Raw genomic sequence first — 26,804 nt, 5'->3', positions numbered from 1 at the left:
TATAGTCTCCCCCAAATGACACCTCTGGGTAGCCCGTATTTCAAAAATGAGGCAAATTTTCACGGACTCATAACTTTTGGTATGTAAGTTTAAGTTTAATGCATTTTATGTATTTAGAATTACCATTAAAAGCCAAATCTTTTAATATGTATAATGTTATCTAAACTCTTTTTTTTACAATTTCGGTTACTTACGGCACGAGTTGCTCCTTACTTAAAACTCGTTACAACTAGAACCTGACACCGCGCCGATAAGGGAAGACCGACGGCGGCAAAAATAGCAGCAGCGGCTCGCCGCCGACCCGCCACTGAATATTTTTTCGCGCCACCGCCGATGAGATGTAGGCGGCGCGCCCCTGGCGCGATCAATGTTGATCGCAAACCTTATTGTTTTCAATATCAGTCTTTCTTAAATCCCAGCTTGAATTTACACAAGATTCGGGCCTATTCGTGAGTTAAAAACTTCGCAAGTCGCTGGCTGGACGCTGGTTTTCTTCGTTATTCATCAAGAGAAGTAGAAATCTGGTAGAATCGAAATGGCTGTGGCGTTTCAGAACCCTTACATAATATTTGAAATAATAGATAATAGATTCGCCGTGGCATTCAATAAGATTCAAAGAGTCGAATTAAAAGGGAGCACACACAAAAGCCAAAACAGGATCATTTAAAAATGATAGCCCCCTATCCCCCCTCCTATGCAATAACATACATTTTTTTTATAATTCATATTTTTGGGGTCACTTACGTTTCAATCTTCAATTCCCCAACATTGTACATAGTCTATAGCTAAATTTTATCTCAATAGAAGGTTGTTTTTTTTTATACAAAAAAATTTATCTAAAAAAGTAAAAACAAAACAAAATTCTACAAATTTACGATTCAGCTGTCGCAATAATCTGTTGGCTATCAATTTGAAAATCCAACTGAACCTGTATAGTGTATATGTTCTGTTCAACTTAGAAATAAAATTATTGACTACGAATGATGTAGTAATCTTAGAGCTATTGGGAAACTACATTCGAAATGGTTTAATCTCATCAAACAGTTCGAGGTAACGAACAGTAAGTAAGGAGCGACCCGGCTCAATAGTAACCGAAACTCTAAAAAACGGATACCAACATATACATAAAAAGAATCGGATTTTTATGATGATTTCAAATATCTAAGTTTCATCAAGTTTAGTGTTACCTATCAAAAGTTACAAGCCTGAGAATATTTGCCTCATATTCAAAAAAGCATCCCCTAAAAATCATACAACTTTAATGAAAATCACACTATCAGATAACCCTATTTTAGAGATATAAAGCCCCTATATGCCAAAATGTGGAATTTTTTTTCTGCCAAAAGGAAGATCACGGATGCCTGTTTATTTGTTTTTTTTTTTCTTCCCAGGAGTGATCGTATCGAACTATTAATCCTAAGATATCTTGAGGGGGCTTATTCGAACGGAGATCAAAAGTTTTAGTGCTTTTCTTAGGTGACCAAAAAATTGGAGGGCAACTAGGCCCCCTCCCACGCTCATTTGTTTACCAAAGTCACCGGATCGAAATATTGGATAGCGAGTTTGTTCAGCATAGTCGAAAAATCTAATAACTATGTGTTTAGGTGTATAATGACCCGCCACAGTCCCCGGGGGAAGCGCTCAAAGTTGTGAACTTCGCCCATTGTTTAGATATAGTAATGGTTATTGGGAAGTATACAGCTATTTTTTTGGGAGGGGGGGGGTTGTGCTTTGGATGTATTTATAAGGGGAGAATCTTCCTTTGGGTGGTACATTTCTGAGTGAATATTATTGGGGAAATGTTAATCTGGGGGATTTTGACAGAATTATTATACGAAATTCTTTTTAATTGTCCTACATTCTCTTTGACAAATTTTTTATATGGAGATGTTTTGCGGGAATTATCCAGGAGCTTTTCTCCGCGCGTTTTGTTTTCTGGGAAATAATTTCCACGGAAGGGGGCATTTCTGGATTGATCGAGAAACCGATTAGAGATTAAAGTCTTATTCCAATAAAAAAATACTAAGGATAATTTTTCAGGGTGAATTGTCCACAAGCAATTTTACAAAGAGGGGGAATTCTTAGCGGGGAAGGAACTATGTGGAGGGAATTTGACGGGGGGAGGGGAGGGTGCACTTTACGTTGGATGAAAGTTTTCCGTGAAGGGGAGGGGCATATTTCATAGAGGGTGAGCCATATTTACAAGCATTATTTGAAAAACGAACAGAAATTGTGCCATATATGAAGGGTTGCCCCCTCCTCAATACCTTATTCTTTACGCTAAAGTTTGACTGTTTACTTGAAACACAGGGGTTGTTTAATTAGAATAGGAAAATTTTTAAAAAGTTCTAACAGCTTTAGCGTAAAGAGCAAGGTATGAGGAAAGGGCAACCCTTCATATCCGGAATAAATCTGCCAAAATTAATATGCAAATTGTGTTTTAACTTTTCATGTACGATGAGCCAAAATCGAACGTGTATTAGTTGAAAAACGTTCAGAAACTAAATAAAAAATAAGTTTTTTTACTGAAAGTAAGAAACGGCATTAAGACTAACGAACAGCAATTACTCCGTATATGATTAAGTAAAAAAAGTTTTTATAATTGAAAGTAAGGAGCGACATTAAAACTTACTACGAACAGAAATTGTTCCGTACATGAAAGGGGCTGTCCCCTCCTCAATGCCTCACTCTTTATGCTAAAGTTTTTTATTGTTGTAAAAAATAAAGTTAGTTTGGATTTTGGCTCACCGTACATGAATAATTAAAACGAAATTTTGCACATTAATTTTTTTTTTGGTTAAATGGCATTCTCGAAAGTTGTTTAATTTTACTTACGAACGTTTTTATTAGCAATAAATATACGTAGCTTACGAATTAACTTATGTAACAAACTTCTATATTCGTATATTTTTATTACGTATATTATCGGGGTTCGCCCTCCTAGTCAATACCTCGCTCTTTACGCTAAAGCTTGATTTTTGTTTCAGTTCTTTAAGAATGACCCCTTAATCACAAAGGCCGTTAATTAGAATAAATAGCTCATATGAAAGTACTAAAAAAAACTTTAGCGTAAAGAGCGAGATATTGACTAGGGGGCAAACCCAATCATATACGTAATAATTTCTGTTCGTTTTAATTTTTGATGTTGCTCCTTACTCTCCGTTGAAAAACTTGTTTTTTTTTAATTTAATTTCTGATCACTTTTTTAAATAATGCTGGGAAATCCAGTGCCCTCTTCATACCTATGTCCCTTCCCCCATTAAAACGACCTCCATGGAAAGATCCTCCCATGTAATCCCCAACCCCCCCCCTACTAGAACAAATCCCCCCTGAAAACGTCAGTATATTTCCGAATCACCAATACTATATGTAAATATTGGGCAAAGTTCACAACTTGCTGCCCTTCCCCCGGCGACTGTGGGGGATTAAGTCATCCTCAAAGACATGGTTGTTATATTTTTCAACCATGCTGAACAAAATGGCATCTAAAATTTTGATCGGGTGACTTTGAGAAAAAATGAGCGTGGGAGGGGGCATAGTTGCCCTACATTTTTTGTCACTTAAAAAGGACACTAGAACTTTCAATTTCCATTCGAATGAGCCCTTCCACGATATTCTAGGATCAATGGGTCGATACGATCATCCCTGGAAAAAAAAACCAAATAAACACACATCCGCGATCACACAAATACAAAATTCCACATTTTTGCAGATAGGAGCTTGAAACCTCTACTGTAGGGTTCTCTGATACGCTGAATCTGATGGTGTGATTTTTATTAAGGTTTTGACTTTTAGGGGTGTTTCCCTCTTTTTTCGAAAATAAGGTAAATTTTTTCAGGCGTAACTTTTGATGGCTAAGACTAAACTTGATGAAACTTATATATTTTAAATCAGCATAAGAATGTGATTCTTGTGATGTATCTATTGGTATCAAATTCCGTTTTTAGCGTTTCGGTTACTATTGAGCCGGCTCGCTCCTTACTTACAGTTCGTTACTACGAACTGTTTGAAAGGAGCTGTCACCTCCTCAAGTCCTCGCTCTTTACGCTAAAGTTTGACTTTTTTTCACCACTCTACTTTTTAAAACAATAAAAAACTTTAGCGTGAGGAGCGAGGCGTTGTGGAGGGGACAGCCTCTTTCATATACGGAATAATGTCTGTACGTTTTAAGTCTTAATGTTGCTCCTTACTTTCAGTTAAAAAAAAAACTTGTTTTTTTTATTTAGTTTCATAAAGACTACCGTACACTTTTGTCAACATATGAATAACTGCGTATAATGCAATTGTATCTGTTTGGTTTATATGCAAAGTAGCACAAGAGACGAAAACTACCGAACATGAGATTAGTGAAGAATTATGGTAAACAAAGTAACATTTGGCAGGGATAGTTACTAGTGATAAATAATTAGGGGTGGTACCGTGATTTGTTGATCTCCGGGGAAATTCCCGAAAATTCAGGGATAGTACAAGCCCTGCTTGAGTTCTAATCAGGAAAATCGAAATACTTAACCAAACGAAAAAAAGAAAAGCTCCGACTTTGCGGTTGACGCAATAAAGAATTGCCACAAAATTAATTCAAAGTCAGCCGAACACCGCCGCCTCTGCCGGCGGTGTTGCGACACTTCAGCGGCGGTCAACCGGGCCTCTCGTTGGTGGCGTTTGGTCGATGCGCCGGCGTGGCACCGGGGTCTGGTTACAACTGTTTGATTTTTATATACCTTAAAATAGGAGAGCTTATATTTCCTTCTAATACAGCAACCATTCAAGAGAAATTTGCATAGGTGAAGAAACTTACAATTTCTTGCACTATTCTTTCAATTAGGAAACTGACATACTTTCAAAAGTGTATCTGCTCCAACTTTCTGACGAGCTTATTTTTTTAGTTATTCATACAGGATAATTACTCCACTTTCTTTTTATCATCCATTTCTAGGTCTATACTAAGGTTACTGACATAGTTTTGTTGATTGCGTGTGTAGTGTTATTGACCTGTTGTTTCATCTGTAGAACTCCTCTTAAACTGGAACTACTTATGTTGAAATTACTAAGTAATTCCTGGGTCTTCATTAATATTAACGATTTTTTTGGTTCTCGGCGTCCAGGAATGGACTGAGTATTTTGATTATGTGTGATTTATTCTTTTCATTTGTTAATAAACCCATTGAACAATAAACCCATTGAACATTGATTTCTTTGAACTCCTTGAACGATTTCTTTAGCGCAAAGAGCAAGGTATCAAGGAGGAGGCAACCTCTCCTTTTACGGAATAATTTTTCTTCGTCTTGAGTTTTAATGTTGCTCGTTACTTTCAGTTGAAAACCTGTTTTTCTTATTTTATTTCTGATCCTTTATCAAATGATGCCGGTAAATCAGGCTCACTCTACCTGATGATTTCCCCCCTCACAGGAGACTCCCCCATGGAAAGTTCCTACCACGCAAAAAGCACCCCCCCCCCCATAAAATTTCTTCTGGACAATTCCACTCTTGGCAAAAATACCCCTCATTCTACTTAAAATTTCTTGCAGAAGATCCAGCCTGAAAAATTCTCCTCAGCATAAATTCATTTGAAAAAGACCAATTTCTAATCGTTTGTCCAATCACTCCGGAAATTCCCTCTTCTGTGAAAATTATTTCCCCGAAATCCAAACACGCTGAAAATTTCCCTGGACAATTCCCCCAGTACATCTTCACATGCAAAATTGAGTAGACAAAGAGAAATTAAGACAAATAAAAAGAATTTCGCATAGAAATTGTGTCAAATCCCCCCAGTGTGAAATTTCCCTCTACACAGAAAATTATCCCCATGGAAACTTATTTCGCTTTTTAGAGTTTTGGTTACTATTGAGTCGTGTTGCTCCTTACTTAGTTTACCACCACGAACTGTTTGATAAAGATTAGGCCTGAATATAAGCTCTTATCAGGTATATCAGAGTCCTAGGTTTACTAGCCTCAGCAGAGGCATCGTTTGGGGGTGGCAAGGGGGGGGCCGTTGCCCCCCCCCCCCAATAATGCGGAGAAAAAAATATTATAAATCCCAAGCCCTTTGACTATCTAGATATGGACCCCTCTTGTCCTTCCAATACAAATGCTGGAGATTCGCCCCTGCAAAAAATACTCATTGGCCATAACTTTCCCAAAAGAAAAGCCTTTACATAAAAGGCTGAATGTTTGATTTTCAATGCTGGATTGAAGGGTTGATTATAGAGGGTTAATTACTTTGTTCGGGATACTGAGAATCAAGTTTCACATGCTTGGCTTAATTATGCACATAATCATCATTCTTTTTCTCAATATGCACCCAAAATATTGATGTTACCAACCCCTCAAAATATAATAAATGTCAGTCCACCAAGGTTATTGGTTAAAATTAGAATAAAATAAATCAATCGTAGCAAAAAGTTAATTTTCTGGCTGCATCCCAACTTTCTAATATAACTACTACAAAAGCGGCAAAGGGTAGACTGTAGTTGCCTTAGCAATGAGAGAATTATTGAAGCTTAGAAGGCACACGTAATACCATTCTTCTGTCTTACGTCCTAAAAGCAGAAAGTGAAGTGACAAACTCAATTGAAATCGTAAACAGATATAGACAGTAACAGCAGATGGCAGCAATATAGAATCCATGAGAAATACTCCTTTTAGTGATCCCTGAATTTCTTCAGGGGAGGGGGGCTGAGAATAGCCCAGTTTGGTTCTCCAATCTTAAATTTGAAAACCATTGCACAATTGTAATTCAAACAAGATGCAACATGCCCATATTCTTACAGCTTGGACTTGACCTATTTTTCCACTGAATCAGGATTTGTTTTTGCATTGTATCACTGAAATTCTTGAACTGGGACTTAAATACTTTTTTTTTTTCACCAAGCGTTAACTTAGGAAATTTTTATCAAATCATGACTTAGCTTGGTCTTGCCCAAAATCAGGACTTTGAAATGACCTAAATGACATGAAGGTTGACATAAATGAAAAGGCCTTTTGAAACTAACTAATATTGGCTAATTTTAGTTCTGGACATGTCTTGACAGATGGGTTTATTCAGTCTTGTATTGGGTGGCCCAAAAGAAGGTTAAAACTTATTTAACTATGTTTTATATGATTGAAGTTACTTGCTTAGTAACAGCAATACAAAACATTCCCCAGAGTATAAATTTAAGATGAAGCTCCCTTAAAGATGATGAGCTTAAGGACATTAAATCAGAAACAGCTAAATTACAGGTTTCTATTTTCTATTTTATTTCTTCAAATTGAAAGCCATTCTGAATCTCTATTTAGTTTCCAACAAGGTGTAAGAAACCCAGTGGTAGAACAAGTAGATTGATGGTCTGCTTGGTAATGATGCATCTGGGCTCTGATCCCAGCTGCTTGCAAGGTTGACTGACAGGCTTGCTACCTGACCCTGAAAAATGCCCAGCAGCTTAAACATCAACTCAGTTTCCTATATGCTTTCAATGGCTCTGAAGGATCCTTACGTTATCCTTAACAAGGTTTAGGAACTTAATGAGCAACTTTTTGTAGTAAAATGATCAATTTACAAGGCTTTAGGCTACATTTTAATCTTGGTCTTTTGTTAGTTTATACTACAGCGATTAATTAGTAAATCTTAAATTTTTAATATTAAGTCTACATGATAATTATAAACCTACTTTTGGGCCACCCTGTGTAAGAAAAATAGTATTTGATGAAATCAAAACAAATTTTTGTCATTAATTAAAAAAAGTCTTTCCAAAAGATCTTTTTCAAAGAACAATAAAGATCCATATCAAAACCTAAGAAAACTGACATAAGCAACACAGTAATTCAAACTTAAGAAAAAAAAAAAATACTATGAATGAATAAATTTAAAACTTAAGAAAAAAAAAATATACTATGAATGAATAAATGAAACCCAGAACAAACAATAATTAAGATGAATATTCACATAGAACATACAACAGCAACAATGTTAAATTTACTTAAGAGTCAATATGGTGTCTAATCATGGACACACACTTTATGTGTGTGTCCACGATTTGAAAATGCTGCCCTAATCTTGGGCATGGGATCTTAAAGTTAGAACCAAGTATTTAAATCATGAAAGACTCTAGTCTACCATGGTTACATTCAATTTAAGGCATGTGATGTCAAGCAGAATAACTGCATTTAAAGACTTATGGTAAACTTCTACTGTTGCCATCTATTACAGTGTAGCTATTATTGCTTTCTAGTGCCTTAGAGCCTTTATTTCATTGATTATTAGGTTTTGTATTTGATTTTTTCTAGGAAGTCTATCCATTATCACAATTATACTTCCCCACTTGTAAAAAAATCTACAGAAATAATTCCTAGTTGAGGTTTTTATTGTGCTTTATAATTTTATAAGGGGATTATGAAAATATACAATAAAAGATAAACTGACTTGAGATTTGGAATATACTGTAGTGTCCTCTGGTCGGTGGGAGAGGGAGTGGATAACTTGAGTTAATAAGGGGAGGGTTAAAATGAGTTTAGAATTTTAGTATTGATCAACAAGTAACTAAAAAATGGCAAGCCTGTTTTTTTAAATAACAAAAAAGTTGTAATGTTATACTAACAAACAGAATTATGATGTCAAAACTCATTTGCATATAAGGCTTTTAGTGAAAGTGAAAGTTGTAGTGTTTTTTTTAAGAGTCAAAAGTGATTGGAGGGCAACCAGCCCCTTCACACCCATCATTTCCCAAAACACATCCAATCAAATTTTGAGACAGCTTTTGTTCAGCATAGTTGAAAGACCCAATAATTATATTTTTGGGGATGTCTCCCCCACCAACCCACAGCCTCGAGCAAAGGCTGCAAGTTAGGCAGTTCATCCATTGTTTATATATAGTACAGGTTATTAGGAAATTGGGCATGTTTGACCTTTAATATCCAACCTGACAAAGGACATTTAGGTGAGGCCTTTCAGAGAATCTTGAGGGAGTGTTGAGCTAAATCAAAACACATTATGTGCATACAGGTTGTGAAAAGGGAATGACAAAGTGTATTAATTCGGAAGTGATTTCAGGAACCTGATAAGGGAGATGAGCAATTGACCAAAAGGCAATATTGGTCTGGTCTGCTACTACCACTGCTGCAACTACCACTAAAAATACTATTGGTCTGCAACAAGTAGACAGAAATTACCCAAGTCAATCTCAAAATGAGCAGAAATTAACATAAGTATGACTGACACTCCTGTGGTAGTTTTATACTTGGAAGATTATTTGACTTTATCTCTGCTCATTTTTGGTTTAATGGAACTCTTTACTTTTCTTTAATTAACTCAAACTAAAGCAAGTATTGTGCAGCAAAATAATTGTATTTAGATAGGCTAGAATGTAAGGGTAACTTTTGTTTAAGTTTAAATATTAAAACAAAAAGTTTTCCTAGATTGTAGCTGGTCAACCCCAATTAACCTAGTCTGAACATCAACCAATCCCAAGGATATAAAACTATTTATGTCATATCCAGATAAGTTATAGCCAGAACCTGAAGAAAAATTTGTACATTATTAGCATAATTTACGTCAGATTCTACCCTCATATTGTTGACAAAGTGGATGCAAAGGCAATATAACTGCCTATATGCTATTACCTCGCGCAGCCAAAGCGTGAAATCAACGGCATCTCAATGTTTTCCACTGAGAATTGTTTGTGCATTTGAGTGATTAAAAAAACAAAGCAGGTTTTTTTCAACTGAAAGTAAGGATAAACATTAAAACTTAAATGAACAGAAATTATTACAATATGGGGAGGATAAACCTTCCATAATACCTCACTCTTCATGCTAACGTTATTTAGAATGTCAGAAAAGCTATCTTATTCTAATTGAATGAACCTTGTGTTTCACTTTTAGATTGTAAAGGATTAGGATACAAAGTCATACTTTAGCGTAAAGAGCGAAGTATTTAAGATGGGGCATCCCCCACATCCCGCCACTGAAAATTCCCCCAGAGAAATTTGCCTCCCGAAAAATGTCTGTTTACTTCCCAATAACAAATGCTATGTGTAAGCAATAGACTTTTCTTTTTTGAATTAAATAAAAAAACGTGTAAAATGTGTAAGCAATAGGCTTTTCTTTTTTGAATTAAATGAAAGTTTTTAAACTGAAAGTAAGCAGCATCAAAATTTAAAACCAACAGAAATTATTCCGTATATGAAATGTGCTGTTCCCTCCTCCAAGCCTTGCTCTTTACACTAAAGTTTGACTCTTTGTCACAACTCTACTTTAAAAAAAAATAAAAAAAAACTTTAGCATAAAGAGTGAGGCATTGAGAAGGGGACAACCCCTTTACATATACATAAATATTTCTGTTCGTTTTAATTTTTAATGTTGCTCCGTGCTTTCAGTTAAAAAAAAACTTGTTTTTTTGTATTTAATTTCTGAACGTTTTTCAACTAATGCAGGTTCGAATTGGGCTCACCTTACATGAACGATTAAAACGAAATTTGCATATGAATTTTACTTCTTTTAACTAATAATAACCTTATAATAACATAAGTTTGATTTTTGTTCCTGTTGTTTAAGAATTGATTAAAAAAAAGTCTCTAAAAAAGAAATTTTTCAAGGAAAACTAAATGTCATTTTAAAGTTAAGATCAGCAGATACAAATACCTGTAATTTTAATGTTTATTTTCAATATTAAGTACAAAAGAAAACATTTCTAATAAAATTCGTTTTCAGTAAAGCGCCAATGACGCATTAGGTTTTAAGCTTGATTTGCATACTCATTTTAAGCATTACTCGCTTTAAGATCTATTTATCCGTTTATATTATTAGTTGTGTATTTTTTTTGATATGATTGTTTATTTAATTTCTTTTCGTCTTGGGTTTTATTTATTCTTAATCTTTAATTTATTCTTTAAAATGGAGCCGTATGGCCTTTACTTTATTATCTGATGACTCCTGAATCACAAAGGCTATTTAATTAGAATAATAACCTCTTTTAAAAGTCAAGAAAGAAACTTTAGCGCAAGAGCAAGCTATTGAGGAGAGGCAACCCATCTCATACACGTAATAATTTCTGTTTTTGAAGTTTTAATGTTGCTTCCTACTTTCAGTTGAAAAAAAAAACTTGTTTTTCATTCAATTGCTGGTCGTTTTTTAAATAAGTCAGGATATCCAGCCGACCCTTACATGGATTTTCTTCCCCCTGAGAAATTTCTTCATGGAAAGATTCTCCCACGTAGCTTAAATTAGCGATATTTGTGGAACTAACTTTATAAGGCATAGTAACGAAACGGTCAAAGAGGTCAAAACTATTTTTATGAAAATGAAAGTCACAAGTTGAGCAATTCTCAAATGACTGCAATGATTTAAAGAAAAGATCTTTATCTTCTTCCAATTCTTTGAATGACCCCTAAATTGCAAAGGCTGTTTAATTAGAATAATTAGCTCTTTTGAAATTACTAAAGATATTTTAGTGTAGAGAGCAAGGAACTGATGAGGGGACAAACTCCCTCATATACATAGTAATTTCTGTTTGTTTCAAGTTTTAATGTTACTCATTACTTTCACTTAGAAAAACTTGTTTTTTTTAATTTAATTTCTGATTGCTTTTTAAATAATGCTGGGAAATCCAGCACCCCCTTCATGGAAATTATCTTCCCCAATGAAAAATTACTCCCTGGAAAGATCCTCCCGCGTAACTCAATCCCCGACCCCTCCCCCACCAGACAAAAATCCCCCTGAAAATGTTTGTATACTTCCCAATAACCAATACTATATGTAAATAATGGGTAAAGCTCATAAGTTGCAGCCATTCCCCCAGGGACTGCGGGGGATTAAGTTGTCCTCAAAGACACAATTATTATATATTTCGACTATGCTGAACAAAATGGCTATCTCAAAATTTTGATCTGGCGGATTTGGGAAAAAATGAGCGTGGGATGGGGCCTAGTTGCCCTCCAATTTTTTGGTCACTTAAAAAGGGAACTAGAACTTTTAACTTTCATTTGAATGAGCCCTCTTGCGAAATTTTAGGAACACTGGGTCAATACAATCACCACTGGAAAAGAAACACGCGTCCGTGATCTTTCTTCTGGCAAAAAATACAAATATATGAGAGGGCTTATGCCTCCTAAGGCCTTCTCTCTTTATGATAAATTTTGACTTTTGTCTCAATTCTTTAAGAAAGACTTCACAAACATTAGGGTCGCTTAATTAGAAAAAAAGTTTTGTCAAAGCTATAGGGACTTTAGTTTAAAGGTCAAGTGATTTAAAAGGTGGCAGCTCCTCTCATATATGGACTAATTTTTTGTCTTTTTCAATGTTTTTCTGTACTTCCAGTTGAAAAACTTATTTCTTTAAATTTTAATTTCTGATTTTTAATCAGATCATGCTGAGAAATCCGGAAAACTTCTGACAGTGCTCATTGGATCAGAAATTGAGAGTTCTTGTCCTTTTTTTGAAGTCCAAAGGGATTGGAGACCAGAAATGCTATTTTCAGGGGGGTATTTTCAATGTTTTTTCTGAGGACATTTTCCATGGGGGGGGGGGTATTTTCTGGAGGGGGGTAAACGACGACCACTGAAAAAGGACAAGGAAGGATAAAAAAAGATCGCTAATATCTTTAGATGTGTCAAAAGAGGCATGCTAAATGCCAATAACAAACCAGAAAAGAACAGAAACAACTAACAAAAAGAAAAAAAGGAATTGCAACCAATCAAGTGAAGAAGAGAAGGGGAAAATCAGAATTGCTCGTCAACAAAACTAAAAGTAATTAAAATCTAACCTGAATTAGGCTGGACTCTTACTACCTGGATGGGGTGGGAGTAGCTTAAATACATTAGGTTTGCTTTTTTGTGTGGGAGGGGGCGGGGGTCAATTGTTTTTGGTTTTCTTTTACAAATAAATATTGTTTCTAGTTGTCTTATCTCTTCTTACTCTGTTCATGTTGTTCCCTTCCTTCGGGTTTGTATTGCTTTCGTTTTTATTCTTTTGTTGTACTAATATAAATGAATAAATAAATCTTAAAACGAATTCAGCTAAAATTGAATATGCAAATCAAGCTTAAAACGAACACAAAAATTTTACTATTGCAGCATAAATGAAACCCAAAACAAACAGAAACTAAATAAACGATCATAGCAAACAAACATACAACATATACTAATATAAATGAATAAATAAATCTTAAAACAAATAAAGCTTTAATTAAATATGCAAATCAATATTTAAAAAAAAAAAATCAATTCAAAGAAGAGTATGGGAATGCCTCCACCCCTAACTGTAAAGGTCTAAAACCTACTGTCATTGGTGCTTTACTGAAAATGGCGTTTTATTACTAACATTTTCTTACGAACTTATTACAACATTGAAAATAAAAAAATGAAATTACAATAAAATCAAATTTTGAACCGATTGGCTTTTCAGCAGTTGACATCATTATATATTGAATATTTAGTTTAACCTTATTTCTTCCCAAGACTGTTCATGCCAAATTTAGTTCCACTACAAAAAAAAATTTAGCTACTACCTCCTTTCCTAATTTTAAAAATCTAAAGCCTTCTGTGTCATTGGTGCTTCACTGAAAGCGAATTATGTTATAAATATTCTCTTTTCCAGTTATTAAAGCATTGAAATGCTTTAATAACTGGCCTCCATCCAGTTATTAAGCCTCCACCCCTAACTGTAAATGTCTAAAACCAACTGTCATTGGTGCTTTAATGAAAATGGCGCTTTATTACTAACATTTTCTTACAAACTTATTACAACATTGAAAATAAAAAAATGAAATTACAGTAAAATCAGATTTTGAACTGAATGACTTTTGAGTAGTTGTCATTATTATTAATCAAATCTTTAGTTTAACCTTATTTCTTCCCAAGACTGTTCATGCCAAATTTAGTTCCACTACAAAAAAGAATTTAGCTACTGCCTCCTTTCCTAATTTTAAAAATTTTAAGCCTTCTGCGTCATTGGCGCTTCACTGAAAGCGAATTATATTACAAATATTCCTTTTTCCAGTTATTAAAGCATTGAAATGAAAATACATATTACAGTATTCAAATTTAGCTTATTCAATGTTACTTATTATAAAAAACAATTTTACTTTTTCAATTTTATTTATTTAAATAGAATCAAACCTTCAACCTTCTTATAGTATCTTAAACGCTAAATGCATATTAAATGCGTTTACTGCCTTGTGGCCATTCAATGTTGCTCCATGCACTAAAAAAATATTACATTCAGATACTGGTACAGCAATTTTAGCCTAATCTGTCACTGCAGGTATGGGCGGTTCTAGCAGACAACAAGCTCAATGTAATACATGAAATCAGGTTTCAATTTTGGTTTATAGCCTGTTGTAAAAATGAGTTCTGACTTTAACTGAGATTAGAAACCTACTGCCTATTCTTATGGAAAATAAATTTCAATCAAAAAATTTGACTGAGATTAGGCACTGTCTAAATACCAGGGGTGTTACCCTAGTATGCAAGGCTAATAGCAGTCATACTACCTTATTCCTACTTCTCTGTGTGTTTTCAACTAGGCTAGACTCCCTATTGAGTGCACAGGATGATTTTTTTTACCTTACTACTAGGCCTACCTGAGTAGGACTCAGTAGACCTAATATTCAGGGTAGGATATTTATCTAGTGTGGCCTACATGATAGGCATTGTCCTGAGTGTATGCTCAGTAATATTGGTAGCTTTTATCTAATGTACTCAAGTAGAAACACCCATAACTTTAACCTCCTTCAAAGAAGAGGCTATCTCTAACCTGTGGTTAATTTTTCGCTGAGTGGTAACTCTACCAAGAGGTTAAAATGCAAGCCTACTAGACACTGATGGTAAAGCACAGGGTCAGATTTAAATATCCAGATAGTGGTAAGATACCCAGTAGTCAGACAGCTAAGCTAACCACTACTTCTACAGTTAAGCAGACTAACTGTTATTCTCTATTATACCACCTAGAAATTGCATTATATCACCATTGAATATAACTAGATTTTCTTATTAAGCATGTGATTATCTGAATATTTTAGTCATATACAACATTAACAATTTTTAGTGCACTAATAGACAACAGTGGAGTCTAAATTTATATGCTTTATTCTTGAGGCTAAAGTAGGAAAATGCTGACTAATCTTGGATATATGATCTAGAAAGTTAGAACCAAGTATCTAGGCTAAATCACAGATAGAGTTTGTCACATACATATTCAATCTAGACAAGTGTTGAAATGCAGAATAATTGCTTTTTAATAGACTGGGATATATGAGTAACCTGTATATAAGGATGTACAATACCAAAAATTTCATTTTGAGTCTCAGCATTGGCTGACAGCCTCAAAGATAAAGGGCCCATTAGCAAATTTGCTCAGCACCACAGTGAGCTTCCAAAGTAATTTTGGTATATATTGATAGGGGATCTTAGATGTGTCAACAGTTTGAAAAGTTGCACTTAGTATAACAGGAAACTTTAAAAGATGTCAAATTATTCAAAGAGACTTCTTTTGAGCTGATTTTTAATGTTTTCTAAACAGTTACACTAGAATATTCTTAGGGACTGCCCTTTCCTAAACTTTAAAAAGGAAATTCTATTTAATCAAAAACAAAATTTATGCTGTTTAATGACACAAGATTCATTAAATCTGAATAGCTTTATCTCTGGCACAAAACTGGACAAGATAAATGGTTTTTCTAAGATTTCCAGGAAAGTAGGTGTCGGCTTTTATTTTTCTGTCGTTTATTCAGATCTCTTATCTAAACTATACAAGTTATGGCAAAATTGTCCAGTAATTCTGAATAGTTTGGCCACACAAACTAAAAAAGCTTATAATGGACAAGATAGGGTGATTCTAAAGAATCAAACAATCTGAAGTCTAAATGTTAAGAAAATTATTCCTAAATTTAGACAGCCACTTTTAAGTACAGTAGCCTATTCCTTAGCCTCAGTCAATCCCAGCTGTTTCAAACTATCTAACCTATCTTATATCCTAAGATTAGAAGCCTACTGTCCAAGTTTATGATTGAAATAATTTAAATAAAGGGTAAAATAGAAGATGTTTCCATTACCAAGCTATTAATTAGGTGAACAAACAACTCAATGCCTTTTTTTATGCTCTTTTGGAACATTTACTAGGGATTGCAATTTTAAGCCCTTTATGGATTCTTAAAGATGATACATTTTTTTCTGATTCTTAGCAATAAAATATTGGTTGAAAACTTACTATTAGATTATTATTATTATTATTTATTTTTAACCCAGACTGTACAGAGGTACAATATGTGGAGTATCACAAAGAAAAACACATAAAATGCACCACCAATCAATATAGAAATCAAAGATTACCAGTTACAGAGTAACACATAAAAATTTAAAAGAAACTAAAACAAAAGAGAAATAACATGAAAGGAGGGGGGGGGGGGAAAGAAGAGAAAAAAACAACCTCACAACTTGAAGAATCTAATAAGCAGTAATATGCAGAAATATGGGCACAAGCTGTCATTATTATTATCATTATTTGATTTTTACTCACTCTTTACAATACTAAAAAATGTAGAATGACCAAACAGAGAAAAACAACTAAACAAATAAAAGAAAAATAACTTACGACTGAAAAAACCTGATAAGGTGATGGTGTGGAGAAAAACAGATACAAGCAGTATTTGAAAATTTTCTGTGTAGTGCTTCCAGTTTTTCAGTAATATTAGGAACAAGAAATTTATTTACAACTACCCGGTTTTTGATCCAAGGTGGAAGAAACAACAAAAATTTACAAAATCTAAAATAATTAATCCAGATTCTTTTTAACTCATTTTTCTTAAGAAGGAGAAAAATTCCAGAAGCAAAAAGAATTGAATGGTCACAAAAAGTTGAGTAGAGCTTGGCCAATGCAAGTTCATTATTTATTTACCTCTATTGGCAACAATCTTAGCATATCCTAATTTAATTTTCATATTAATATCTGAGACTGTGCACTGGCGCAAGCTCAGAAGACTATTAGTAATAGAAATACAAAGCCATCAAAGAGAATCTACGAGAGGGATAGTAAAGCCACTACAGCGAAGGGAAGTACTAGAGATGTTACTAAGAGAAAGAAATTTACATTTATTTACACTAAGAGACAGGCCTATGTCTGAAAAAGAAGTGGCAACACAAGAAACCATGTTAGATAAACCAGTTTTAGTACAGCTTATAAGAAGCAGATCATTAGCGTAAGCCAGGTATAAAACATCAGAAAAACTGGAGAGATAGGTAGCCAATATCTTTGCCAGAACTCCTGAAATATATAAATTAAATAGGGTTGGAGATGAAACTCCACCTTGCCTTAAACCTCTTTTCAATTGAATAATAAAAGCTGGCACAGATTTCAGCCAAAGAAAAGAATTAGAGCACCAGTACCAAAGAAGCAAAATAACCAATAGATTGACACCACAACCACAAAGAGCAGAAAAAAGCTGACTATGACATACACTATCAAAAGCTTTTGATAGATCTTAAAGTACAAAGATATATACTCCTTCCCTTAGAAGAATTTTCAAGGAGCAAAGAAGATAACACATGATGTGCATGCTGACAACCTACTCTGGGCTGAAATCCAAACTGGTTATCTCCCCCAAGCATATTATTAGTCACAAAAGGTAGTAGTATATGCTCAAGAACTTTACTAAAAGTGCAAGAGACAGTAATAGGTTGGAAATAAGAGCAATTTGAAGATTTTCTCCTTTTTAAAATTGAAGAAACAGTACCACACAAAAAACTCTCTGGTACACTAGAAGTACAAATACACATCTGGAGAAGTAGGTGTATATGGTCAATAAGGAGGGAGAAATCTAGATACACCATCATTATCAACATTATCTGATTTAAGTTTCTTAATTGCTTCAACTAAGGATGAAAGAGAAATGGGAACACAAAGACGCTGAGATAGAGGGGTACTAAAAATAGCAGAAAGAGAATGAGTATACAAAGAATGCACATGGTAATTAACATTAGAAAAAATAGATGAGTAATGGCCATGCCAAGCAGATGCAGAAAGACAATCACTACTTGGCACATCACTTCTAATCAACTCAGAATTAATAACTTTTTGCCATTCTCTCTTTGACACTGGAAAATCCATACCAAGATAACACATTGACATAAGATATTTTTTATATTCATTGTGCATCTTATGCTTAAGGTCAGATATAATTCCACAAGGTGGTCTAACACATTCATTCCAGACTTTTAACCAAAACTTAGTTTTATTTTTCAAAGTTTTTAAATTAGGATCTAAAGACCAAATAGGTTTTTGCATACCACATCTAACACATTGCAGCAGCACTGCAACTGCCTCAGCATCTTTTAGACATTTAATTAATTGATTATAATAGCAATTCAGGTCCTTTTTGCAATTCACTTGTATAGAGTTCTGAAGCAGATGATATGGAACTCTGTATAGCAGACAACAGGCTTGTTAGTGTAAAAACATAGAGAGGAACATCAGGTCTCTTCCAATTACTTTTTTCAAATCATTTTGAAGACCAGGGTACTTTACAAATACTTGCAGGGTTTAAATTCAGTGTAAGATTAAGTGAGATAGGGAGATGGTCTAAGCCTTGTTCTTCAGCATGTACAAACACTATTGATGTAGTAATACTAGGTTATAGGATAATATAGGCTAATAATGATTATTGTTATATACAGGGGGGGGGGCAACAAGGTGAGTTGCTCTAGGCACTGCAACTGGGGGGAGGGGTTGCTGTGGCTGAGGGATTGACCATTTTGATCAAATTTTTCACTTTGATTCAGTTGTTTTGCTTATATATGAGTTGAGAGGGGAAGGGGCTGTAATCATTGTTTTTTCCTGGGCACCACCAACTCTAGGAGCAGCTCTGGTTATGCAGTATACAGACATTGATTCATCATTATGAATCATTTTTGTCCATTGTGAAAAATCACTCATATTAATTTTTTCTTTTCTGAAGAACAGTTCATCCCTTGCTTTACATAATTTTTCAGGCATTATGGATATCAAACTCTTGGGAGTTTATCTCACACATGACCTGAAGTGGGAAAAACAGACACAAGAGATGACTACATGGGCCAACCTGGGAATCCTTTCCTTAAAACTCCTTGCTCATCATGGTATCCCAACCCCCACCTATTGCATATTTTTCTTACATTTGTTAGACTGCTGGTAAAATATGCTTTTCCCATTTGGCATTACAGCCTGACTTCAGACCAGAGGGACTGCCTGGAATGGATCTAGTACCAAGCTCTTCTGGTAGTGTCAAAATCTCCCAAAGTCCCTTATTGCTCCCTTTTAAGACAATTTTCACTTAAAACTCTTTTGACACTCCATGATGAATTGTGTTTTAAATTTGGTGATGGTATTTTGAAAAATCTATTGCTTTATGAAATCCTCCCCTCTGAGCCATGGGCATAGGCAGCATATTGTCTGGGGGGAGGCAGTTGAGTAGTGTGATGGAGGGCCTTTAATCAACTGCTTTTCCAACCATCTGCTTTTTCAGCCATATCTAATGTAAATTTGAAAGTCTAGGGGTGGCAGCCACCCCCTCCCTACGCCCATGCTCTGAGCATCTTCCTTTGCACCAAAGGCTACTGCAACATGTAGCTCAACTGGTACCAACATTTCAGCCAGTACCAGCACTGCATATGTGGCATGCAAGTAGTTTTGTTCCCATGTTTGTCAAGTTTTTTAATTCTGCACCCACTTGTCAATAATTGTATGTATTTATTTTCTTTAGTTCATTATTCTTCTATTCTTTTTATTCATTTGACTCTGTTAAGTTTGAATCTGTGATATTTAGAATCAATGTATAATTTTGGTTCTAGGCTTTTACCTCCCCCCAACAATTACCCCCTGCAGAAAATACCCCCCCCCATGGAAAATAAGGATTTCTAAATTTGAGAATTTTATTTGATGTATTATTTTTTAATTTCCATAGGGGGAAGGAATTTTGGTAATTGTGTATTATGCACCATTCACTCAAGTTTATGCTCTGTAAAATTTGAGAACACATCATTTTTTGTTAGTTTCTTTGTTGCTTTAGAGATACATTTGGGCTACAGATTTGCACATAAATGGGGAGAGGGGTAAAGTATAGCAGGTCTGCATGTAAAATGTGTTTGGTACAATTATTCTGCATATTAGATAGATAGATAAATAAGTGTATTTTAAAGCCAAATATATGACCATGAACACAGTAAAATAACATAAATGAATATGGTGAATGGAGGGGGGGGTGTTTAACCCCCCCCCACCAGAAAATGTCCCCCTCACAAAAAAATACCCCCATGGAAAGTAACCCCCACAGAAAATAGCCCCTCCTTAGAAAATACCCTCAAAGAAACCCCCCCCCTATGGAAAATAATGTTTCTAAATTTGAAACTTTTTTTTTAGTTTTGTTTAAAAGTGCTAAGGAACAGGAAAAAGAGGAATTTACACACCAGAAGTACCTTAATAACTTAGAAAAAAAAAACACAAATCCATTTATGTTGAAAAGTCTTCCATATGAACTTTCACAATTTTTGGCAGTATCAGGTGCCAAGGGGGGGGGTATTTACTGGGGGGTAAAGTATTTGGATGGTTTGAAGTCAGAAAACAATTCTGTCTAGGTATATGACCACTTAAAACAGAAGAACAGCCAGGTATCTGAAAATTTTGTTAACTAAAAAAGAAAAAAAAAAGAAAAAAAAGATCCCAGTATAAAGTAAATGTAATGTTTCATTTAAGTGTTTTTTCCAAGTGTTAAATGTTTTTTTTCAATGACCATTTTTCTAAGTATTAAGTACTATTATTAGGTTAATGTAGTGTTTCATTAGAGTGTTTTATGATGATGGCTGATCAAACTTTATGTTATTTGCATCTTTCATTTATGTTATTTTACTGTGTTCATAGCTGTATATTTGACTTTAAAATACACTCATTTATATGCCTATCTAATATGCAGAATAAATGTACCAAACACATTTTGCATGCAGACCTGCTATGCTTTACCCCCCCCCCTCCTAATGTGCAAATCTATAGCCCAAATTTATTCCTAAAGTAACAAAGAAACTGAAAAAAAAGTGTGTTCTTGAATTTTACACAGTGTAAACTTGAGTGAGTGGCACATAATACACAAGTACTAAATTTACCCCCCCCCCTAAGGAAATAAAAAATAATAATAAAACCTGAATAAAATTCTCAGACTTGGAAAGCCTTATTTTCCACATGGGGGCATTTTCCAGGGGGTCAACACTGGTCACCATAATTGTGCATGACAATGGCTATGGCTGTGATTTTCATGTTTTAAATGTTAGGGTCTTATTATGACAAGAACGGCAGCTGATTGGCATGCCTGTTTTATGGTATTTGAAAATAAAATTGTTAGGCCTAGGCTATTTATTTATTTACCATGATCCTACTGAAAAAAGAACTGATAAATCTTTCATATCTTTTCATTTCAAAATTGCTTTTTACATTAAGCCACTAGCATTACTCTTGTTTAAACCTGTGTACTAATAAATTAGATAGAATATGACAAATTCAAGAACCTGAAAATACATGGGAAACATATAATTTGGGCTATGTAGGCCTATTTGTATATTAGGTGGGATTGGGGGTGAAGTAGTGTGAATCTGTAATTGAAATGTGTTACCTACAATTATTTTGTAAATTAATGCTACTTTTAAGTTGTTGCAACACTAAGTTGCCTAACACAGCTTCAAAGCCTGCATGTTCTTTGTCCTATTAGGCTATGCAGTAAGAATTGTTGTTTTTAACCCTTTCCTATAGCCCAAAGACAATAGAAACATATTGCCTTTAAAGGTACATAAAGGCTTAAAATTGAATTCCTAAGTAGCTAGTCTAAAATAACCATTAGCCTATGTCTGGGAAGAACATAAAAAAAGTCATTGAGTGATAATTTCAGCTAATCCATAGCTCAGTAACAGAAATGTCTCCAAATTTACCAAATAAAGAATTCAGCCTATCCAAGATTAGGCACTTTCCAAATGGTTGGGTATTACTGTAGGGTACTTTTAGCCTAGGCCTAGCTTAATTTTAAAAATTCAGCTTCTAATTCATTTCAGCTCTTTTGTTCAAGGAAATCCCATAGAATAGATAAGAAAGGTTGTTATATTTCTAGCTGTTATCAAATATACTTGAGTAGAAAGATTCATATTTTTAACTTCCTTCAGAGAGAAGGCTATCTCCAACCTGTGGGCAATTTTTGGCTTGGTGGCAACTTCTACAGGTCAAATTTAAGCCAATGCAAAGGCTGACCTTATTACGTTCATTAAAACCAAATCACACTGAAATACCTATAATTCTGCAAATTTAGCCTTTTTTTTGTATAGGCTATGCTCCTTTGTTATAAAGAAATTCCGGGGGACAGATAAGAAAGATTGGTTCAATTGCTTCTAAAAACGACTGTGTATCCATAGCACAGCCTATTATTGGATATTACATTTTTCATTTTAGATGGCTCTCAAGTTCAGAAATTTGTTACCACCAAGAGCAGCCAAAAGGTTAAGTATGTTCGGAACTTGGATTTACAGTGTTTTCTGGCAAACATATTGCTTATCAACAATCATAGGAACAGAAGTATTTATCAGCAATTTTTGCTCGACAATAATTTTTGTAAGAACACAGAATTACACTATTGTAGGATATAAAACCATTCGATGCAATCCTGAATTGTAACCTCCCTCCTCATCATGATTGAATGATATTCAAGTTATCCATTAGAATCTTGAAGAAAAGACAAAATTTATTAGGCACATGATCCTAAATATTGATTAAATAAAAAAAACAAGTTTTTTAAACTGAAAGTAAGGAGCGACATTTAAACTTAAAACGAACAGAAATTATTCCGTATATGAAAGGGGCTGTCCCTTCCTCAACGCCTCGCTCTTTACGCTAAAGTTTGACTCTGTCTCACAACTTTATTTTTTAAAACAATAAAAAGTTTGACTTTATCACAACTCTATTTTTTACAAAAAAAAAACAATTTATCGTAAATAGCGAGGCATTGAGGAGGGGACAGCCCCATTCATATACGGAATCATTTCTGTTCGTTTTAAGTTTTAATTTCGCTCCTTACTTTCAGTTTAAAAAACTTGTTTTTTTTATTTAATTTCTGATCGTTTTTTAGTTAATGCAGCTTTTATTTGCATAAAAATTTTACTTTTCTTTTGCTAAATGGATGTCTTTACAAATTAACTTACGTAACTAACTTCTATATTCGTATATTTTTCTTCTGGCAAAAAATACAAAGTTGCAGATTTTTGCAGATATGAGCTTGAAACCTATGTAAGAGAGTTTTGTGAGGCGTTGAATCTGACAGTGTGATTTTAATTGAAATTCTTTCACTTGTAGGGGATGTTTCCCCCCTCTTTAGAAAATAGTGTAAATTATCTCAGGCTCTTAGACTTTGATGAGTAACACTAAACTTAATAAATTTTATATATTTAGGATCAGCATTATAAACACTTTCTTTTGATACATTTATTGACATCAAAATTTCGTTTTTAAAAGTTTCGATTACTATTGAGCCGTATCGCTTGTTTTTTTATTGTTTTTTTTATTACGTATATGTTATTACTTATATGAAGGGGTTCTCCCCTTTAGTCAATACCACGCTCTTTACGTTAAAAGTTAAAAAAATTTTGATTCACAAACCCCTGAATCACAAAGGCCGTTTAATTAGAATAGACAGCTCTTTTGAAAGCACTAAAAAAACTGTAGCGTAAAGAGCGAGGTATTAACTTGGGGGAGAACCCCCTCACATACATTATAATTTCTGTTCGTTTTAAGTTCTAATATTCCTTCTTACATTTCAGTTGAGAAAACTTGTTTTTTTTTATTTAACTTCTGATCGTTTCTTAAATAATTCTTGGAAATCCGGCACCCCCTTCATAGAAATGTCCCTTACCCCAAAGAAACATCCTCCACGGAAATATTCTCCAGAGTAATCCCCTCCTCTAGCCCCCTCCAGAAAAAATCCTTCCTGAAAATGGTTGTATACCAGCCTACCTTTGTTGATTGCTATAACACGATTGTCGATAAAGGTGTTTCACCAGAACAGATTGTTGATCAACACCGTAAACAGAAAAGGTTTTTTGTGAGTTCAGTTTTATTACATATTGCCATGGTGACAAAATGAAAATTTTCTACATTCAGACGTTGTCATGAACACGGTTGGTGATGGCTGTTACTGTTTATGGCCTGGACGCACTCATACCAAAGTTTGTCAAGCTGATTTGTGGTAGTTTCACGCTTTGTAGATTATTTGATTTTATTTTTGCTCATTTTTTGTTTGATGGAGTTCTTTACTTTTCTTTGAAAAACCTATTTTGTGAAAATTTTTTTTTTAATTAATTAGCATCAAAATCCAAACAGACATCATTGACATATTGATCTTTTTTCTGCGTTACCAAAAGTATTGCATTCATAATTCTTTGCAGTCTCATGAAATATAATTAAACAAATAGGAAAGATTTTTCAACTAAAGTAAGAAGCAAGTTAAAACAAATTGAAATTACTTTGTATATAAGAGGGACTGCCCCCTTTTCAACACCCTGCTCATTAAACGAAAGCTGTTTAGTGCTTTGAAAAATATTTTTTTTTCCAAGTGCAAATTTTCTTTAAAAAATTGAACAAAACCTAAACTTCACAGTAAAGAGTAAGGAGTTAAAGATGAGACGGACTTTTGATATTTTACATAACTGATGCCATCACAAGCTCTCCAATAGGATTTTCTTACCGATAAATACATTGCATTCATTTTGCTATGATTGTTATTTAATTTGTGTTCGTTTTGGGTTTCATTTATTCTTTAATAGTAATTTCTGGTCGTTTTAAGTTTGAATTTTAACAGATATTTGTATCTACTGAGCTTAATTTTAAAATGGCCTTTAATTTTCTTTGAAAAAATAATCTTTTGGTAAGTTTTTTTTTTAAATTAATTTATGTTTATTTTTGATTGCAAAAAGTTTCAAGTTTTTATGGCATGGGGGGGGGGGGTGCTTACTGTTTGATTATTCTTGACTTTAAAAACGGATCTAGAGCTTTCAATTTAAATCGAATGAGGCTTTTTTCAAAGTTTATACGATTACCTCTTTGATAAAAACCTTACATATGAACAATAGACAGCTAACTTGTGGACAGCGATTGACAACAATGAATGGGTTGAAAAAATAGCTCCAATAAGGGGGTTCAGACCATTTCACTTGCTGACACAAAGGGATCACGACTGTTTGGAATAAACCTTAATAGGAATTTGTTTGCCAAAGCAATTTTGCATCTATCACAGAGTATGTATTTTAACCTTATAATTGGATAATTATAATAGAATTCCTATGTGTTCTTCCCATACAAAACCCCTTCCCATAAGTTATAAACCCCCCTTAATAAGTTATGCCCCTGGACATAACTTACAACGCTTACCCCTGGGCCCGGGTGGGCTGTGTCGACACCGGAGTTTTTTGTTATCAGAACTTTGAACTATTTTAACAAAATGTCTATCTAAAAATTTTTATCTGATGCATTTAGGGCGTGGAGGAGGGAGAGGGGCTAGTTGCCCTTCAATCTCTTTTGACTCTTAAAAAGTGAACAAGAACTTTCAATTTTCAATCAAATGAGCCCTCTCTAAAGTTTATACGAGCATCCTTTCCATAAGAAATAATATGAAGGATTTGGAGAATCCTTAAATTACAACCCTTCCCTGAGGGCTTTGAGGGAGTTGTAATCCTCAAAGACCTAATTTCCAGAAGTTAAAACTACGTTCAATAAAATGGCTGTCTTAAAATTTTGATTGGATGTGTTTGAGTTAAAGGTGGACGTGAGAGGGGGGTTAGTTGCCCTCAAATCACTTTCGACTATTACAAAGGGCAGTAGCCCTCAGAATTTCCAATCGAATGAGCCTTTTTTGAAGTTTCTACGACAACGCCTTCTATAAAAACCTTATATGCCCCAGGGCATAACTTAAAACCTTTGCCCTGAGGGTTGTGGGGGAATGTCCTCCTCAAAACATATTATCTACGTATCTGGAAATCAACTACGCTGAACAAAATGGCTATCTCAAAATTTTGATTGGCGGTGTTTGGGAGAATGATGGGCGTGGGGGGGGGGCTAGTTACACTCCAATCACTTTGGACTCTTAAAAATGGCACTAGCTCTTTAAATTCCAATCAAATGAGCCTGTTTTGAAGTTTCTACGACAAAACCTTCTATATAAATCTTATATGCCCCCCAGGACATAACTTAAAACCAGTGCCCTGAGGGTTGTGGGGGAGTATCCTCCTCAAAAACATAGTTTCCATCTGGAAATCAACTACGCTGAACAATACAGCTATCTCAAAATTTTGATTGGATGTGTTTCGGGGAATGATGGGCGTGGAGGGGGAAGGTGCTAGTTGCCCTCCAATCATTTTTGACTATTAAAAAGGGTACTAGAACTCTCGATTTCCAATCGAATGAGCACCCTTTGAAGCTTCTACGACGACCCCTTCCATATGAAGTGCCTCTGGGGAAAAATAATAATAATAAATAATAAAACATTGGAGCCGTATGGCCTTTACTATAGGCAACGCTACAGCGTTGCCTCTGATTTACTGTATTTTGTTTCATTTTGCATGCAATGTAATTGCTCTTTTTATTTGAGATTTTTTCACTAAAAGTATTTAAAAATAAACTTATTCCTACAAAGATAGATATCCTGAAATATGTTCCCCGTCCTCCAACCTCCACTGCTATTTTGGCGTCTGGCCCCTCTGAAAAATTTTCTGCCGGTGCCTTTGCTAAATAAGTGTAGGGGAGAGTCGGGTATGTTGAGACGCGGGTCCGTTGAGACACGTGTACTT

The 26,804-nt window shown here is 34.6% G+C and overlaps 1 protein-coding gene across 1 annotated transcript in view; it reads right to left on the bottom strand.

Annotated features, from left to right (window-relative positions):
* The window catches only part of nmo (serine/threonine-protein kinase nemo), a 67,025-nt gene extending 44,688 nt beyond the window's left edge, over positions 1 to 22,337 (bottom strand). The window contains exon 1 of the mRNA XM_089087111.1: positions 22,263 to 22,337. The gene's annotated coding sequence lies outside the window, so the exon portion shown is untranslated. The remainder of the gene's footprint in view (positions 1 to 22,262) is intronic.
* Between the last annotated feature and the right edge of the window lie 4,467 nt (positions 22,338 to 26,804).

Source organism: Artemia sp. Qi Xiang Cuo, chromosome 3, assembly GCF_049724085.1.
Source record: "Artemia sp. Qi Xiang Cuo chromosome 3, ASM4972408v1, whole genome shotgun sequence".
NCBI classification, from domain to species: Eukaryota; Metazoa; Arthropoda; class Branchiopoda; order Anostraca; family Artemiidae; genus Artemia; species Artemia sp. Qi Xiang Cuo.
Note: the sequence above shows the minus strand (reverse complement) of the source record. Positions and strands in the feature narration are given on the sequence as shown.